The 17,067-nt window shown below is 42.1% G+C and overlaps 1 protein-coding gene across 2 annotated transcripts in view; it reads left to right on the top strand.

Annotated features, from left to right (window-relative positions):
• The window catches only part of fam49bb (family with sequence similarity 49 member Bb), a 47,789-nt gene that overhangs the window by 12,657 nt on the left and 18,065 nt on the right, over positions 1-17,067 (top strand). The window contains exon 1 of one of the 2 annotated variants that reach the window (XM_061921750.1): positions 15,843-15,924. The exons of the other annotated variant lie outside the window; for it this stretch is intronic. The gene's annotated coding sequence lies outside the window, so the exon portion shown is untranslated. Of the gene's footprint in view, positions 1-15,842; positions 15,925-17,067 lie in introns of those variants that run through there. 2 annotated transcript variants of the gene reach the window in all.

Raw genomic sequence — 17,067 nt, forward strand, 5'->3', positions numbered from 1 at the left:
AGTCCGTGAAAAAGTAAGAAGGAAAGCGTATCTCTCTTTGCCCACATGATCATTTATGAACACATATATTAGACACAACCAATGTTGTAATAATGGTAAGAAGCAAAGTGCTCAACAGTACGTTAAGTGTAAAGCCTGGTATATAATCTCGCTTCACGTATTCTGTGTAAGCAACGCCGTCTTGCTCCTCCCCGTGCATACTCTCCAAAAATCCTAGCTTTGCGTCAGCGGCGACACGGACTGCAGAGCTGTGATTGGGCAGCTTTTGCCGAGGAGGGTTCCTGAGCACAGGAGAGCAAACATTGTGGTAGAAATGCACAAACTATTGTTAGATAGAGCAGTCATTGAACATTTCCATGCAAACTGACTATTTAAAGTCTAGCGCTCTAAAAACAATTGCTGAATGTGTCGTTTCAGCTTGTTCTGTTGTATCCAGAGCAAGTCACAGAAAGTCCAATGCTCTTTTTAACTTTTATTGGCAATCTTGTGCTAACAGGTTTAATTCCGACACACATTCTTTCTCGTGCAAACGTCTGTCTATTTCTCTCTTATACCTAACATTTTCTTATTGTCCATCAATCACCTTTCAAACGCCTTGTGTTCCCTAGCATGAGAGGACTTAACATCAGTAACACTTGAACATAAGCCTTAACATCAACAGGTCGTTACAATAGTTATTTAACAGTTTTGTTTATTTACAATTACATAGCTCTCTCTTGCCCCATGTCCCGAACGTTGCAAATTTTCCAGTCCTCTGCTCCGAGTCGTTGCACACTCCACCTTTACGACTGTCTTTTCCTTTGCTTTGATTGAGGAAAGCAGCGTTTCTCAAAGTGGGGAAAAGAGACATGACAGGTGGGGCGCGAGAAACGGGAGGAGATTCCACTTTATTTATTATTATTTATTTTTATTTTTTTATTCTTAGATTTTTTTTTTACAACCCCGTTTTCTATACAAACTGTAAATCACTTTGTGATTCTGTCTGTGAAATCCGCTATATAAATTAATGTAAATTACTTATTTTACCTGTAGGCTTTAAATTTCTAGGTCGGACAGACGCAACAGTAACTAATGGGGGCAGGGCTGAGCGGAACAAACTTTCGCGCGGATGGGTAGTAGGCTGATGTGTGGACCACAATTACACAAAATGGATTAATTGGCTTCATATAGAGTTGCATACAGAATTGCTCAATGCAAAAAAACACACACAATTGCTGAGCAGCTGATTCTCCCCGCTGCAATAGACATGGTGTCAGTCATGCTTGACGAGACAAGCGCAGCAAAATTAAAAGCTGTCCCGCTGTCAAGCGACACAGTTGCGAGACGATATGCGACATTGCAAGTGATCTTGAGGAACAACTCGTAGACCAGGGGTCGGCAACCCGCGGCTAGGGAGCTGCATGCGACTCTTTGATCACTCTGATGCGGCTCAGCTTGTCACGGCCAGCTCAGCTTGTCATCCTGCTTGTCAAACCTCGGGACATGCCCACGGCCGCGCGCGTCTCCGTCCTGCAGCAGCCGCCAGCTGCCGCAGGACAAAGACATGTGGGTGTCCAAGTTAAAGCGCCTGACAGCGGACCTTGAGGATGTTTCACGCCAGAAGGCCGTTCTATGCTCAGAATCACATATTGAAAACCTCCCCAAACCAGACAAACTTGTGTTCGAAACTTGGAACGCTATCCCCGACTTTTATGTGAACATGAAAAAGTATGCACTTGGAGTCCTGTCGATCTTTGGATCCACATATGTATGTGAGCAGGTGTTCTCCAACATGAACTTTATTAAAAACAAACATGGCACACCCCTCACAGATGAGAGTTTACAATCCTGTGTGAAGATAAAGGTGACGTTATACAGCCTGGATGTGGAGACGCTGTGCTCTGCGGTTCAGGAGCAGAAATCAGATTGACCACATATGATAAATATTTTAATTTCCTATAATTTTGCATATATTCACATTTTTTAATTGTTCAGTGAAATAGACATTTTACGGCATTTTTGGTTCTCTGCCAGTGAATAATTTAAGTTTGGCGTTTTTTTTTTTCATTACTACAAGGAGGACTTAAATATACATTAAGTATTTTACTTAACCTTCAACCCGACGTCTTTTTCGGAGTTAAAACGTTTTGTTGCATGCAGACATTTTATTTCATTTTTTCTGCAGTCGTTCATTGATTTCAGAAACGTAACCCATCATAGTTTGTTTATACATAGCACAAGGCAAAAAGAAAACTTTATATGCAGTGTTATTTCATTTTTTTATTTTTTATTTTTATTTTATTTTATTTTGTAATTGTTTTGTCCTGTCCAGCTTCCCAGGCAAATCATATAGTTGATGTAGATGCCTATATCGGCTGTTCACATTTACTTTGCAGAAGAGAAGTGTAGGAGACTTCTCTTGTTGCCTTTTTTTAAATTTGACTTTACTAAATTTATTTATATTATCATTTGGTGCAGCAAGGGATAGAAAGAGAAAAAAAAGGAAGACAGAGGGGGAAATTGTGGGGATCAGAGGGGGATTAGACAGTGTTATTTCATTTTAAATTTCAAAAGATTTTTGGGGCTCCCATTGTTTTATTTAATTTGTGAAATGGGTCAAAATGGCTCTTTGAGTGGTAAAGGTTGCCGACCCCTGTCGTAGACAAATTAAAGTAAAGTCGTTTTGCTTTACAAGTGGACGAAGCTACTGACAGCAATAAAGACTGCCTGTTCATCGCGTACGTTCGCTTTGTGAATGGCAAGTCACTGTGCGAGGATTTACTGTTTTGGAAATACATAAAACATAGAGCCACTGCTGATGAGCTGTTCAAGATAATAGACAGTTTCCTCAAACAACACAACCTTAAATGGGAAAACTGTGTGGGCTTTTGCTCTGATGGCGCACAGACCATGGCAGGGTCAAGAAATGGGCAGCAGGCTCTAATAAAGGGGGTTGCGCCAAATGCGCATTGGACACACTGCGTCATTCACCGGGAAGCACTCGCGTCAAGGCAGCTAAGCCCCGAACTCAATGTGGTTTTAACAGATGTGAGCGCGGTAAATTATATCAAAACTCGAAAAAGTGGCACTTTTAATTTATTTAATATGGAACTTGATGCAAGTTATTTGATTTATTATTGAACTTGATGCAAGTTATTTGATTTATTATTGAATTTGATGCAAGTTATGACACTTTTATTTGATTTATTATGGAACTTGATGCAAGTTATTTGATTTATTATTGAACTTGATGCAAGTTATTTGATTTATTATTGAACTTGATGCAAGTTATTTGATTTATTATTGAACTTGATGCAAGTTATAACACTTTTATTTGATTTATTATTGAACTTGATGCAAGTTATAACACTTTTGTTTTATTTATTATTGAACTTGATGCAAGTTATTTGATGTATTATTGAACTTGATGCAAATTATTAGATTTATTATTGAACTTGATGCAAGTTATTTGATTTATTATTGAACTTGATGCAAGTTATAACACTTTGATTTATTATTGAACTTAATGCAAGTTACAACACTTTTATTTATTATTGAACTTGATCCAAGTTATTTTATTTATTATTGAACTTGATGTTATTTTATGTTATTGAGTTTGAGTGTATACAATTTGATGTTACTTGATGTTCAATAAATTTGAAAATGTTAAGCTTGGCATTAGCGTTCTGTTGGGGCGATGGGGGCAGGTGGGGCTTGAAAACTCCCCCTTGTCCAAAGTGGGGGATGACAAAAAAAGTTTGAGAACCACTGGAGTAAAGCATCCATTAAAATTAAAACTGATGACTCCGAATAGTGTGTGAATGTGAGTGTGAATGTTGTCTATCTGTGTTGGACCTGCGATGAGGAGGCGACTTGTCCAGGGTGTACACTGCCTTCCGCCCGATTGTAGCTGAGATAGGCACCAGCGCCCCCCGCTACCCAAAGGGAATAAGCGGTAGGAAATGGATGGATGGATAGACTCTGAATGATAAATTCCAGAGCCAACAAAGATGTCGATGTTGTGATTGTCATTACTCTTCACAAGAAACTATATATCTAGTCAATGATAGCTGCTGTTACTCCTTCGGGAGACACTGCCCCTTAGTGTTTTGGAAGAGAATTGCAAATTGTAAGTCACCCCCAACTGAAGAGCTGGAAACCAACCAAGAAACCTTTAGAGGGGACTCAAGGTACATGACGCTAGAGTTTAGGGATGGGCGAAATGGCCTACAATCTATATTGCGATATACATTGCAGCCTTCTGGATAACAATATACATCCTCATATATTTTTTAGTATTTAAATGATAGAACCATTTCAAAACGTGTTATGAAGCCTTCTAATTTGGCTGTTGATGTTTATATTAACAGATTGTGTAATTTCTGCTTGTATTATTTTGTCAAAACTTGTTCAGCTATTTATTAATTTACTGTTCATATTTGGTTACTTTCTTGTGTAGTGTGATTCTATTTACACTTCAGTTAAAACGTAATAACCAATTATTCTTCTGTGGTTTGGATACTTCATTTTGATTTACAAATTACTACACATTTTGGTATCGATCCAATACAGTAAAAGTACACATGGTCTGTATTGGTGATAGCAATGCTGATACTTAAAATTCTTCAGGATCACTAAATGATACATGTTTTAAAGGCAACTGTAATCAAACAAAAACATAAGATTGCGGTGTAGCAATATCAATTAAATATTTAAATGGTTTTCCTCTGTTGGCTCTGATTTATATCCTTTGGTTTTTGCTTTTAAAAAGTTCCTGTGTCCACTGATGTATTTCCTGAGTTAGTAAACAAAAACAACATATTTTTAACAATTACAAATATAGATCTAACCACTGCAGTATCGACATATTTATACATTACTTGGTATCGCTGCTGTCGATATTTGTATCAAGCCGCCATCCGTTGCTTACATTCAGTACTTCTAGCTTGCGGTTATCTGCTTATTGTAGCATGTTTAGCTATTCTTTGTCCTCCAGTGATAATGTACTTGTAAGAAACATAGTTTATTTGCTGCCATGGAGGCGAAGGATTACTGACTGAGAAATGGCTTTGCATTGTGGAGGGACATTAGCCACTAGAGAACACAACAGTGTGTTGAGGACCTGTTCATTCTCTTGTCTCTGTGAAATGTACGGGACACAGCTAGATTTTGTCATCAACATGCATCAAAGATGCTACTGTATTTTTTGTTGTTGTCCAATTTTATGTAATTCATATGCTAGGGGGCTGCATGGCGTAGTGGGAGAGCGGCCGTGCCAGAAACCTGAAGGTTGCAGGTTCGATCCCCCCCTCTTGACATCCAAATCCCTGACGTTGTGTCCTTGAGCAGGACACCTCACACTTCACACTGGTGAATGAATGATGGGTGGTGGTCGGAGGGGCCGTTGGTACAAACTAGCACCCACTCTTCCGTCAGTCCACCCCATGGCAGCTGTGGCTATGAAAGTAGCTTACCACCACCAGGTGTAAATTAATGATGGGTTCTCACTTCTCTGTGAATCTTTGAGTGTCTAGAAAAGTGCTGTATAAATGTAATCCATTATTATTGTTATTATTCATATGTGTATCTGGTAATATAACATTTTAAAGCGAATGCAGAGGCGGACAAAGCTGCTGACCACTTAATGCAGCAACTGTGGTGTTGTGTAAAAAAAATACATTAGGAAGTTGCCTACAGCCACAGCTGTTGATGCTAAGTTTTTTTTGACCCGACACTAATTCGGGACTCAAGCTTTTGCAAACCTCGCAATCGCATCAGACTAATTATCTGAATATAGGCTTTAATTGTCCGGTATGAGTTTGAGAAACAATACTTTGAACGTGCAGCTACCGTGACGACAGTGACTCCCAAACACTTTACCTCGGGTCGGATCCAGCCGTGGTCCCGTCCGTCTAAGCTGCGACTAGAACTCAGCCAAGCACAGTAATTGAGGGATTTTTAATCAGCTTTATTTCAGCCCGTGCAATCCTTCCAGATATGCTTGGATCAGCCCAAATACTGATCCTTGCCTCCTTGTTCACACAGCTGTGTGCACCAGGCTGTGTTTCCATTGGCAACAGGCTCCCACCTTTTGGCGTCCTCATGTTGCGCTGCACCTAAACTTGTATTTGCAAGTGCATAAAAGAAAGGCACAGTTGAGTAATGTAGGTGCCCCAGACTTCCTCTTCCTTTGTTGACGCTCAGCATTTGATCACATGACACCCCGACAGCCATGACCGGATGTGCCTGTGCTGAAAAACCTATCTGGTTTATTCCACAACCCCCAGAGTCAATTTAGACTCCATTCAATGTTAGACACACTGCTAATGTAAAGGTCAGGGGTTGGATATTGCTAAATATGTCCGCCTGACTTGTCATCATCTCTCTCGGCCCGCTTGTCTCCTTGGTGACGGTTACCATGACGCACTGCCATCATTTTCTTGGCTCAGCCTCAGCCCGTATGTGAGAATGCTTCACTGTTCTGACAGCTAATGTGGTTCATATATAGGAGCACTAAGTAATTGTGTAAGACCCACTGTAAGATGCCCAATGCCCCAATGGTGTGCTGCACTTGTACACAAGCCCGTGGCGGTGCAGGCAGGGGCTCGGTGAACGTGTTTCATTACGCGGGAAAGGCTGATGCTGAAACCAACAGGAGTCTTTTACAGGCAGGATTAGCCTCGTTTAAGCTTAGGCAGGGTTTGTCACCATAGCCCGAGGTGAGGCTTTTCTTAGCACCGCTGCAAGGTGGGATCATGGCTAGATTAATGCTGCCCCCAACTGGCGCTTACTGGTACGGTCATCTCTATATAAAGTGTTATTATATTACGATATAATAGAGTATTTCACCAATGTTTTTTGTTTTAGTCATTGACAGCTTTTGTCTGACAAAATTACATTACTACATTTCTAAGAGGACATTTTTTTCAGTTAATAATGCATACATTTTAGGCATATAAAGCATCCTTTACACTTTTTTTATTTTTATTTTAAAATAATTTCTTTAATTTTATCTGACTTCTGACTCAGCACATTTAGAGCACCCCTCCGTCTGACTGTAATTTGAGGACATGTCTGAGTGGCTATATTACGCACATCGCTTGTTGTGTCAGATAAAAGCCTCTCCTTTCTTATGAATTATAAATGCTGTTGCAAGGGCTTCAATTTGCATCTTCCAGCACACCAGCTTGCTGTTTTTCCGCCAACTGGTGAAAACATGACAATACGCAATCTCATGGCTGTATACACGAATCCATCAGTTCAGTCCTCGCTTGCTGCCTAAAAGTGAACACTAGATGGCGTACTCGGATCAAAACGATGCTGCTTCTCTCCCCTGTCTATTTGTAGTTTGTTTGTTGTTTGCCTTCTTAAATCCGCGAAAAGTAAATAGTCTGTTCGAGTGCAGGGGGTCTGAAATGTGGCCCTGGCTTGGTTGTACTTGCCTGTGGTACATTCTAAAATTACAAAAAAACAAACATAATAACATCATAAAACAATAGAAGAGAATATAAAGTACTTTATTGAGCCCTGAGGGGAATTCAGCACCATGGTTCGCTCACAATAAACACTTAGGTATTTTTTTTACATGTGAATAATATAAATACAGTCTATTATACAGCATTATTCACATCCATCCATCCATCCATTTTCTACCGCTTATTCCCTTTCGGGGTCGCGGGGGGCGCTGGCGCCTATCTCAGCTACAATCGGGCGGAAGGCGGGGTACACCCTGGACAAGTCGCCACCTCATACTGTCTACTATACACTCAAGTACAGTCAAAAAGGAACATATGCATTATATAGTCTGATGGCTGTCGGTATGAAGGGCTTCCTGTGTCGTTCCGTGTTACATTTTGGGAGTCTGAGCCTTCCACTGAACTTGCTCATTTTCTCCAGGTCCGAGTGTAGTGGGTGGGAGGTGTTGTCCATAATGGCTCGGAGCTTTGCTAGAGATCTCCTCTCTGACACCACCACCAGAGAGTCCAGCTCCACTCCCACCACGTTACTGGCCTTTCTTACCAGCTTGTTCAGCCTTTTTGCGTCCCCCGCTCTCAGTCCGCTGCCCCAGCAAGCCACGGCTTACAAGAAGGCGCCCGCCACCACCGACTCATAGAACATCTTCATCATCTTTGTACTGACGTTGAAGGATCCTAGCCTCCTGAGGAAGTAAAGGCGACTCTCACCCTTTTTGTAGAGTGCCTCAGCATGTTTTGACCTATTCAGCATGTTGTCGATGTATACTCTGAGGTATTTATAATACTCAACCATGTCCACATCGACCCCCTGATGGAAACAGGGGTTGCGAGAGTACTCCTCCTCCTTCCCAGGTCCACAACCAGCTCTTTGGTCTTAGTCACATTGAGTTGGCGGTGGTTCTTTCCACACCATGTAGCAAAGTCCGCCACCAGTGCCCTGTATTCCTCCTCATCAACATCTTTAATACAGCCCACTATCGCAGAGTCATCAGAAAACCTCTGAAGGTGGCAGGACTCTGACTGATAGTGGAAATCAGTGGTATAGATGGTAAAGATGAAGGGGGAGAGGACTGTGCCTTGCGGGGCCCCAGTTTTGCTGACCAGTCTGTCAGACACACAGTCCTGCAGTCGCACGTACTGTCGTCTGTTAGTCAGGTAATCAACGACCCAAGACACCAAGGGGGAGTCCACCTGCATCGTCTCTAACTTCACACCCAGTGGCCCTGGCCGTATGGTATCGAAAGCACTGGAGAAGTCATAAAACATGACCCTCACACTGCTCGCATTACGCTAAGACGCATGCTGCAAAGAAAAGTAATCTTGCAGCGTAAATATCCTATATGAGTTGGGAAATTGTGTTAGATATAAATATAAACAGAATACAATGATTCGGAAATCATTTTCAACCCATATTCAATTGAATGCACTACAAAAAACTTTTTTTTTTTTTGCAATGAATAATTAACTTAGAATTCCATGGCTGCAACATGTGCCAAAGTAGTTGGGAAAGGGCATGTTCACCACTGTGTTTAATCACTTTTTCTTTTAACAACACTCAATAAACATTTGGGAACTGAGGAGAGACATATTTGAAGCTTTTCAGGTGGAATTCTTTCCCATTCTTGTTTTATGTACAGCTTAAGTTGTTCAACAGTCCGGGTTCTCCGTTGTGGTATTTTAGGCTTCATAATGCGCCACACATTTTCAATGGGAGACAGGTCTGGACTACAGGCACACAGAATTGGGAACTCGTCAGACCACAGAACACTTTTCCACTTTGCATCAGTCCATCTTAGCTGAGCTCAGGCCCAGCGAAGCCGGCGGCGTTTCTGGGTATCGTTGATAAATGGCTTTGGCTTTGCATAGTACAGTTTTAACTTGCACTTACAGATGTAGCGAAAAAGTGTAGTTACTGACAGTGGTTTTCTGAAGTGTTCCTGAGCCCATGTGATGATATCCTTTACACACTGATGTCGCTTTTTGATGCAGTACCGCCTGAGGGAACGAAGGTCCGTTATATCATCGCTTACGTGCAGTGATTTCTCCAGATTCTCTGAACCTTTTGATGGTATTACGGACCATAGATGGTGAAATTCCTAAATTCCTTGCAATAGCCCGTTGAGAAATGTTGTTTTTAAACTGTTGGACAATTTACTCAAGCATTTGTTCAGAAAGTGGTGACCGTTTCCCAATCCTTGTTTGTGAATGACTGAGCATTTCACGGAAGCTGCTTTTATACCCAATCATGTCACCCACCTGTTACCAATTAGCCTGCACACCTGTGGGATGTTCCAAATAAGTGTTTGATGAGAATTCCTCAACTTTACAGTATTTATTGCCACCTTTCACAACTTCTTTGTCACGTGTTGCTTGCATCAAATTCTAAAGTTAATGATTTGCAAAACAAAAAATGTTTATCAGTTTGAACATCAATTATGTTGTCTTTGTAGCATATTCAATTGAATATGGGTTGAAATTTTTTTTATAAACCATTGTATTCCGTTTATATTTAAATATAACACAATTTCCCAACTCAAATGGAAACGGGGTTTGTTCATCCGAGTTGACCAAAGTGCAGCAGGGAGGATTTGCGCCACATCCCTTGTTTTTTGTTTGTTCGTGGCACATTTTGAAATGACAAATAAGCAAAACGATACAAGAAATCTCAGCAGGAATAGACGAAAAAAATGCAGACAATTATATAAAAACTAAATGTTGACTGTAAACACAAAAATAATGTGCCTTCTGTCCAAGAGCACAAAGCTAAAATGCAGGAAGAAAATTAAACTTGCAAAGCAAATGTAATCGTTTACATTAGCAGTGTCCAAATTGAGGTCAGGGGGCTACACAAAGCTCTTCTTTAACTATTTCGCATGAGGATAGATACAGTATTTGGTACTTTTCAAAGTACCACTGGGTACAGATTCATGTAAAATCAAAGTATGCCGTATATGGATAACTTTTGTTGCATGTGACGTCACGTCCGGTTGTGGACTCAGCCTGGCCGTCAGTCAAGCACTCTGAGAGAACTAAGCCGGACTGCGTCTCGGTCATGTTCCAATCTTTCATGCCAGCAAAGCAAGAATAAGGCACTCTAAAAGTACAGTAAGGCTCCACTTTTCAAAATGCCCTAGCTCAAGGCTAATTTACATGGGATTATCCATTGACATCCTACCGATCAGTGTTAGCAATTTTACATGGCGATATTAAGCGCAACCGAGTTTGGTAATCAAAACTACAACTGAAATGCCCGTTAAAATCAAACAACTGGTGTGTAATAAATACAACACTTACAGTTCAAACACTTAGTAGGGTCCAACAACAGAAAATATTGTCACATTCAATTTAACGATTAAGACTACTTCCTGGCTAAGCAACACACCGTAATCCGCAAAGTCTACTATATAGTACAGTACATGCTAATGAGACAGAGAAGTGTAAGAAAACAATATGAAAACTGGACAGCGAAGTTCCGTGTTCAATGTGTTTATTTAAGTAACATTTGAATACACACAATTACAAAACATTAGGCAAGGCAAGGCAGCTTTATTTGTATAGCACTTTTCATACACAAGGTAGACTCAAAGTGCTTCACAGACAACAAAGTGAAATGAAATAAAATGAAAGCAAAATTAAAATGCAGACAATAAAAATAAAAACAGTGCAGACGTTAAAAGTTAAAAGATTAAAACATTTAGCTGAAAGCTAAGGTGAACATAAAAGTTTTCAGTTTAGTTTTAAAAGTAGTCAGAGTTGGGGAAAGTCTGACACCTTCAGGAAGTTTATTCCAGCTATTTGTTGCATAGTGACTGAATGATGCTCTCCCTTGATTTGACTTTACTCTGGCAACCGCTAACAGATTGGTCTCAGAAGATCTTAGTGATCTAGAGGGCTTATATAGTGGGAGCATATCAGTGATGTACTTCGGCACTAGACCATGTAGTGATTTATATGTGAGCAGGAGGATTTTGAAATCAATTCTCTGATGTACAGGGAGCCAATGTAAGGATTTAAGAATTGATGTAATGTGCTCACATTTTTTGGTCTTTGTCAGAACTCTAGCAGCAGCGTTCTGAACAAGCTGTAGCTGCCTGACAGTTTTTTTGGGAAGACCTGCAAGGAGACCATTACAATAGTTTAGCCTACTGGTAATAAAGGCATGTACAAGTTTTTCTAATTCTTGAGCTGACATGAGCCCTCTAAGTATTGTTACATTTATGAGGTGATAGTAGGCCGATTTTGTTACTGATTTGATGTGACTGTCGAAATGTAAATCAGAATCTAAAATAACCCCAAGATTTTTGGCTTTATTTGAGGTTTTCAGGGACAGTGATTGAAGGTGTTGGATGACTTTAAACCTTTCTTTTTTAGCACCAAAAACAATTATCCCAGTTTTATCTTCATTTAGTTGTAGGGAATTTTGGCACATCCAGTGTTTGACTTGCTCAATGCACTGGCACAGAAGATCTATGGGGCGATAGTCATTTGGTGATAGCGCTACATACATTAGTAGCTAGGTACCTAGGTACTGGGAAATTGTACTGTATCGATTCAAATGTACCCATCCCTAAGCTTGTGGCACATTTGACAAATTACAATTAAAAATGAAAGCTACGAATTAAACCTGCAAAAATGGAGAAAAAATGTTCGAAACAATACATTTATATTAGAACTACAATCATCCAAAACAAATAAATAAAAGTAATCAGTTAATTAATACAATTCAATCATAGAAAACAAATAACACAAATGGGGTATAAAAGCAAAAGGCGGGAAAATGTTGTTCGTATTATCCCTGTGTAATAAAATGTATTTAATATGCTTTGTCAACTATGGGCTGTTTTATGACTAACATATTAACATATCACCAATAGTCTTTTTAGAAAATTATTTTAAATTTGGCCCTCGTACATTTGGGCCTCAAAGTGTGGTCATCCCTGATTTTAGTTTAAGAAGACCTGGGAGTGGCTTGCATGCAGAGCCGTTTCTATCCTCCAGATGGTGCTCTCGTCTTACTAAACTACAACATTGGCACACTTCCTATCAGACCCCCCTCCAATGTGCCCCACCCAAAATTCAGTTAGAGCTTTACTGGGCATGAAAAAACCTCATCTTGTTGTGATGCTGGATTGCATTTCTTTTGTGTTTTGCAATTAAAGCTACTGTTTGCATTTGTGTGATGATTGCAAGCTTGCAAAAAGTATGGGGAACTTTGAGGGTTCAATTTGAGCTTGTGGCTGAGCTGTCTCAGTAAGAAGAGGATTGTTTTATTAGTCTTGCGAAGGATGAGGGATGTGTGTGCACTGTAGATGTGTAAGGTTGGGTGTGTGTGCACTGTAGATGTGTAAGGTTGTGTGTGTGCACTGTAGATGTGTAAGGTTGAGTGTGTGTGCACTGTAGATGTATAAGGTTGTGTGTGTGTGTGTACTGCAGACGTTTAAGGACGTGTGTAGATGGGTAAGGTTGTGTGTGTACTGTGGCTATATAAGATTGTGTGCACTGTAGAAGTGTAAGGTTGTCTACTGTAGCTATGTAAGAATTTGTGTACTGTAGATGTGCAAGTGTATGTACTGTAGAAGTATAAGGGTGTATAAAGTTGTGTGTAAGTGTAAGGATGTGTAAGGTGGTGGGTCAGTGTGTACTGTAGCTATATAAGAAAGTGTGTACTGTAGATTTGTAAGAATGTGTGTGTAATGTAGAAGTATAAGGTTATGTGTGTGTGTGTACTGTAGAAGTGTAAGGTTGTGTGTCTGTGTATAATGTAGCTATGTAAGAATGTGAGTACTGTAGATTTGTAAGAATGTGTGTGTGTACTGTAGAAGTGTATGGTTGCGTGTGTGTACTGTAGATGTCTTGCAGGCAGCGGCCTCGGGGAGCTGCCATGTTTGGATGCCAGACACTGAGTCAATACGCCCTCCTTAATGATTCCTAACATCCTTAAAGAGACCGGCAAGGACACAGCGAGGACGAGGAAGGCGCAGCTTGTTTACGGCATGAAACATTATATGAGAAGACCAAACTACACTGTCAGCGTTTCATTCAGGCCATGTTTAGGAAACTACAAGCGGACTGTGTGTGCCTGTTTCCATGGTTTCCAACTTTCAGCAGGTGTCAACCAAAAAGGGAGGCTTAGCTGGGGATAAGACGTGCGTCACCCCCCCACCACCGCTGTGCCACGTTGGTGCAAGTGCCCGCTTTTCCCGCGGCCGTGCGGTTGCCATGGCGAGGCGAGACAGCTGATGTCGCCTTGTGGTTTTGTTTTGATTTGCCGGGGATTTGTAGGCGGTGGGTGGGGGGTGAATTAGGCGGATGTTTACGTGGGTGCAGTCATACGAGGTAATGGAGTTCACCCCCTGAGCCATTTTAGTCAGCTGACTGGGATTGGCAGGAGATGTTGTGGGGGTGGGGAGGAGGGGGAGGGGGCGCTGGCCCCCAATGGGTAGTGCTCCCCCATTTTCTGCCTGTCGGGTTGGGGCGCTGTCAGCGAGCTCCAGCGGGCTCCAGGTCCGGCTGAGTGGGCTAATGCGATGTGGCGTGTCACCCGGGGAATCTAGGTCAAGTTTAAAGCTGCCTGTGCCGCAGTGTGACGCTCCACAATCCCTCCCACTGCACGCACACCATCACATGCTGTCGCACCTCCGCCGCGTTATTCCCATTTTTCCATCACAAGCCGTGCATGTTCTTGTTGCCATTAACACACATGCATGCATTCAGGCTGCAGCCTCCCTCCACCTCCCTCCACGCCCCAGGCGAGAGCACTCATTCTCTCCACCGCGGCGCCCACGTGACGCACCGGGTCGGGGAGGGGCGCTTGTTTTTTTTTTCCCAGCGCGGTGAAGTTGGCGGGAGCACGTGGATCCTCATGCTGCAGCCGAGTAGTGGAATGTCAGCACTCGCCGACCGAGCGCTTTGTCGCAGTGCTCCATTTCAGCGGCGCCCTGCCCGGGGGTGTGTTTACGAGCGGGATTGCAGCGTGCAAGGCGGTGCCACGCAGAGGTCAGCATGCTGCATGGGCGCGGCCCTGCCATCAGAATAACCTCGGCTGAGTTTTGGCCTCATGTTGTCATTCATCCATCTATTTGCTACCGCTTATTCCCTTTGGGGTCGAGGGGGGCGCTGGTGCCTATGTTGTCATGCCAGGGAAATTATTATTTAGTTTGTTACGTGCCATTCAAATGAAAACAGCAGTGGAATAAAACGCTGCCCTGTTGTTTACTAATGTTCTGCTTTTGGCGCATTACCTCACCTATTAGCATATTCATGTGCTTTCAAGTCTACTACTACTGTACTCACTCTGCTCCCCGGGCTCACGCCGCCTTCTCATTGGCTGCTGCAATGTTTTCAATGGTACCAAAAAATTGTTTTGGGCTCCATGGATACAGCGAGCTGTCGGGTAGATCGGCCTCAGCCAATGAGAGAGCTGCGCGGGCTCCTGCTGGTTAGATTGGAAGTAACCCCCCACTCACCCACCCACTCCCTCCCTGAGAGCACGCGATTGCTTGGTGGGGGGTTCAAAACAACAACAAGGCGGCCCAGGTCATGCAGGCTTCGTACTTAGACCCCTAATGGACCACAATGGAAACAAGCCTTTTGGCCTTTTTGTTCTATCCATTTGCCTTTTTAAAGCATTACATGGATTAAATTCTTTAAGATGTCAATAAACTTCTCAAGCAAGCAATCAATCAATCAAAAACCCCTCCCTAGCTGCTTAGTGATAACACATGTTTATAATCTGCAGCATGTTCATCTTATTTGTTCAAAATACTTTTTTATCTTCTTTGAGATTCTCTGGTGGACTTGAGAAGTGGGCCACACAAATCCCTGTCCTTATTTTGACCTCCTTTCTGTCAGCACAGGGGAGAGTGGCACCGCGCCCACCAGGCCGCTGTTGCCTCCGCCAGCTCCTGGTAGGTGGCGCTAGAGTGGCGCCGCCTGGCAGTGGACTCTGACAGTTCTCTCTCTGCGCCCTTCCTTGCGTGGGTGTTCCAGGTGCTGCATGCAGACAGCCAGCGAGGTGCCAGCGTCTGTGCGGGCACACATTCAGGTCACATTAGCGCGGGCTAAAAAGATGAAGGGGGGCATTTGGGGGCAGGTGGGTCCTCGCAGGTGGTCTCCGCCTTCGTTTCGGTGACCAGCAGCAATTTTAGGTGGTGTCATAATGTAACGTCGCCACTTGTTGCCAGGCAGAGTTAACGTTGATCAAAATCCGTCTCATTATTAAATAAAATCTGCCCCACTAAACGACTGCTGAGTGTGCACTTGCGCTGTCACTCATCTCAGAAAGCCGTAGTCCTCCTCCCCCTCCTCGCCGTCCAACTGATCCACATCCCCAAAAGGTATGAAATCTTGTCTCCACTTTTACATCTGAGATCTCCTAAGTCGTCATGTCTGCTTTCTAGGAGTCACATGGAGGACGGTGCACACAAACTTCGTACGCCTGTCACTTCTCATTGCGTCACACTCAACTGAGGTGTGTGTGTGTTCGCTGCTGAGCTGTATTGGGACTCTTCCTTTAGGGGAGAAGAGTCCACCCAGATTATATCTAAAGCTGTCAAATAATGAGCGGTGACTGAAATTGAAGATTCATAATTTATTCTATACAAAAAGTACATACAAACAATAGCAATTCCAGAGCTGGAGAGAGGAACGAACAATCAAGTTTGCAGCATTCCCTAAAATGGTCGCCCTCCTCATCTGCTTTTGTCCATGTCGCTTCGGAGTACACACACATTCTTCTCTACTCGTGCTACCCACACCTGATACATCGTGACAACTAGAAAGGACATTTGTCTGCGTGCGTGAAAATATTCCTCTAACACAGGAGTGTCAAAACTCATTTCAGCTCAGGGGCCACGTGAAGGAACATCTCCTCCCAAATGGGACTGACTCGTAAAGGCATGGCATGATAACCTAAAAATAAAGACAACTTTTCTTTGTTTGAAAATAGACCAAGTACAAAAATGTACAACTTGTTTTTTTGACACTTACATGTTGAGATGAATCGTGTTCTATCTTTATTTGTCGTTATTTATTTTTTCTGAATAATTGATGTAAAAATGTTAATGAAATAGGTGCATTGAGTCAGGCGGGGTTTTAAAATGCTCCCATTGCTGTTCATTTTTAATCAGAATTGGAAACAAATAAATATCAAAATCAATTTACAGGATGTTATTAATGTAATTTACTCATTTTCCTCATCTGATTAACTGAAACCATGTGGTTTATTCTGTACGTATGTAGTATCATCTACAAAAAAACTTGGGAATTTGGACTCACTTCATTAATTACACAAAGTTAGAAAGGGAGATATATTATTTCCGCCTATTTGTGTACGTCCTGAAAATGTGCCCCCAGTCATAATAATAATGGATTAGATTTAGGTACAACACGAAATGTACAGATTATCAGAAGCATTTCTTTAGGTAAAAATGTCTCAGGTGACATTACTAACATCATCTTTGACAATCAAGGCATGAACGTATCAATCCACATTTTTTATACTGTCACTGATTAGCATCGCAAGTGTCCAAACCTGGAAGTGTTACCTCTTAACATGGCACATAGCTCCGCCTCCTCTGAAGTCATGTGAACTCTCATAACAGGAGATATAAAT

Source organism: Nerophis ophidion, linkage group LG15 (assembly GCF_033978795.1).
Source record: "Nerophis ophidion isolate RoL-2023_Sa linkage group LG15, RoL_Noph_v1.0, whole genome shotgun sequence".
NCBI classification, from domain to species: domain Eukaryota; kingdom Metazoa; phylum Chordata; class Actinopteri; order Syngnathiformes; family Syngnathidae; genus Nerophis; species Nerophis ophidion.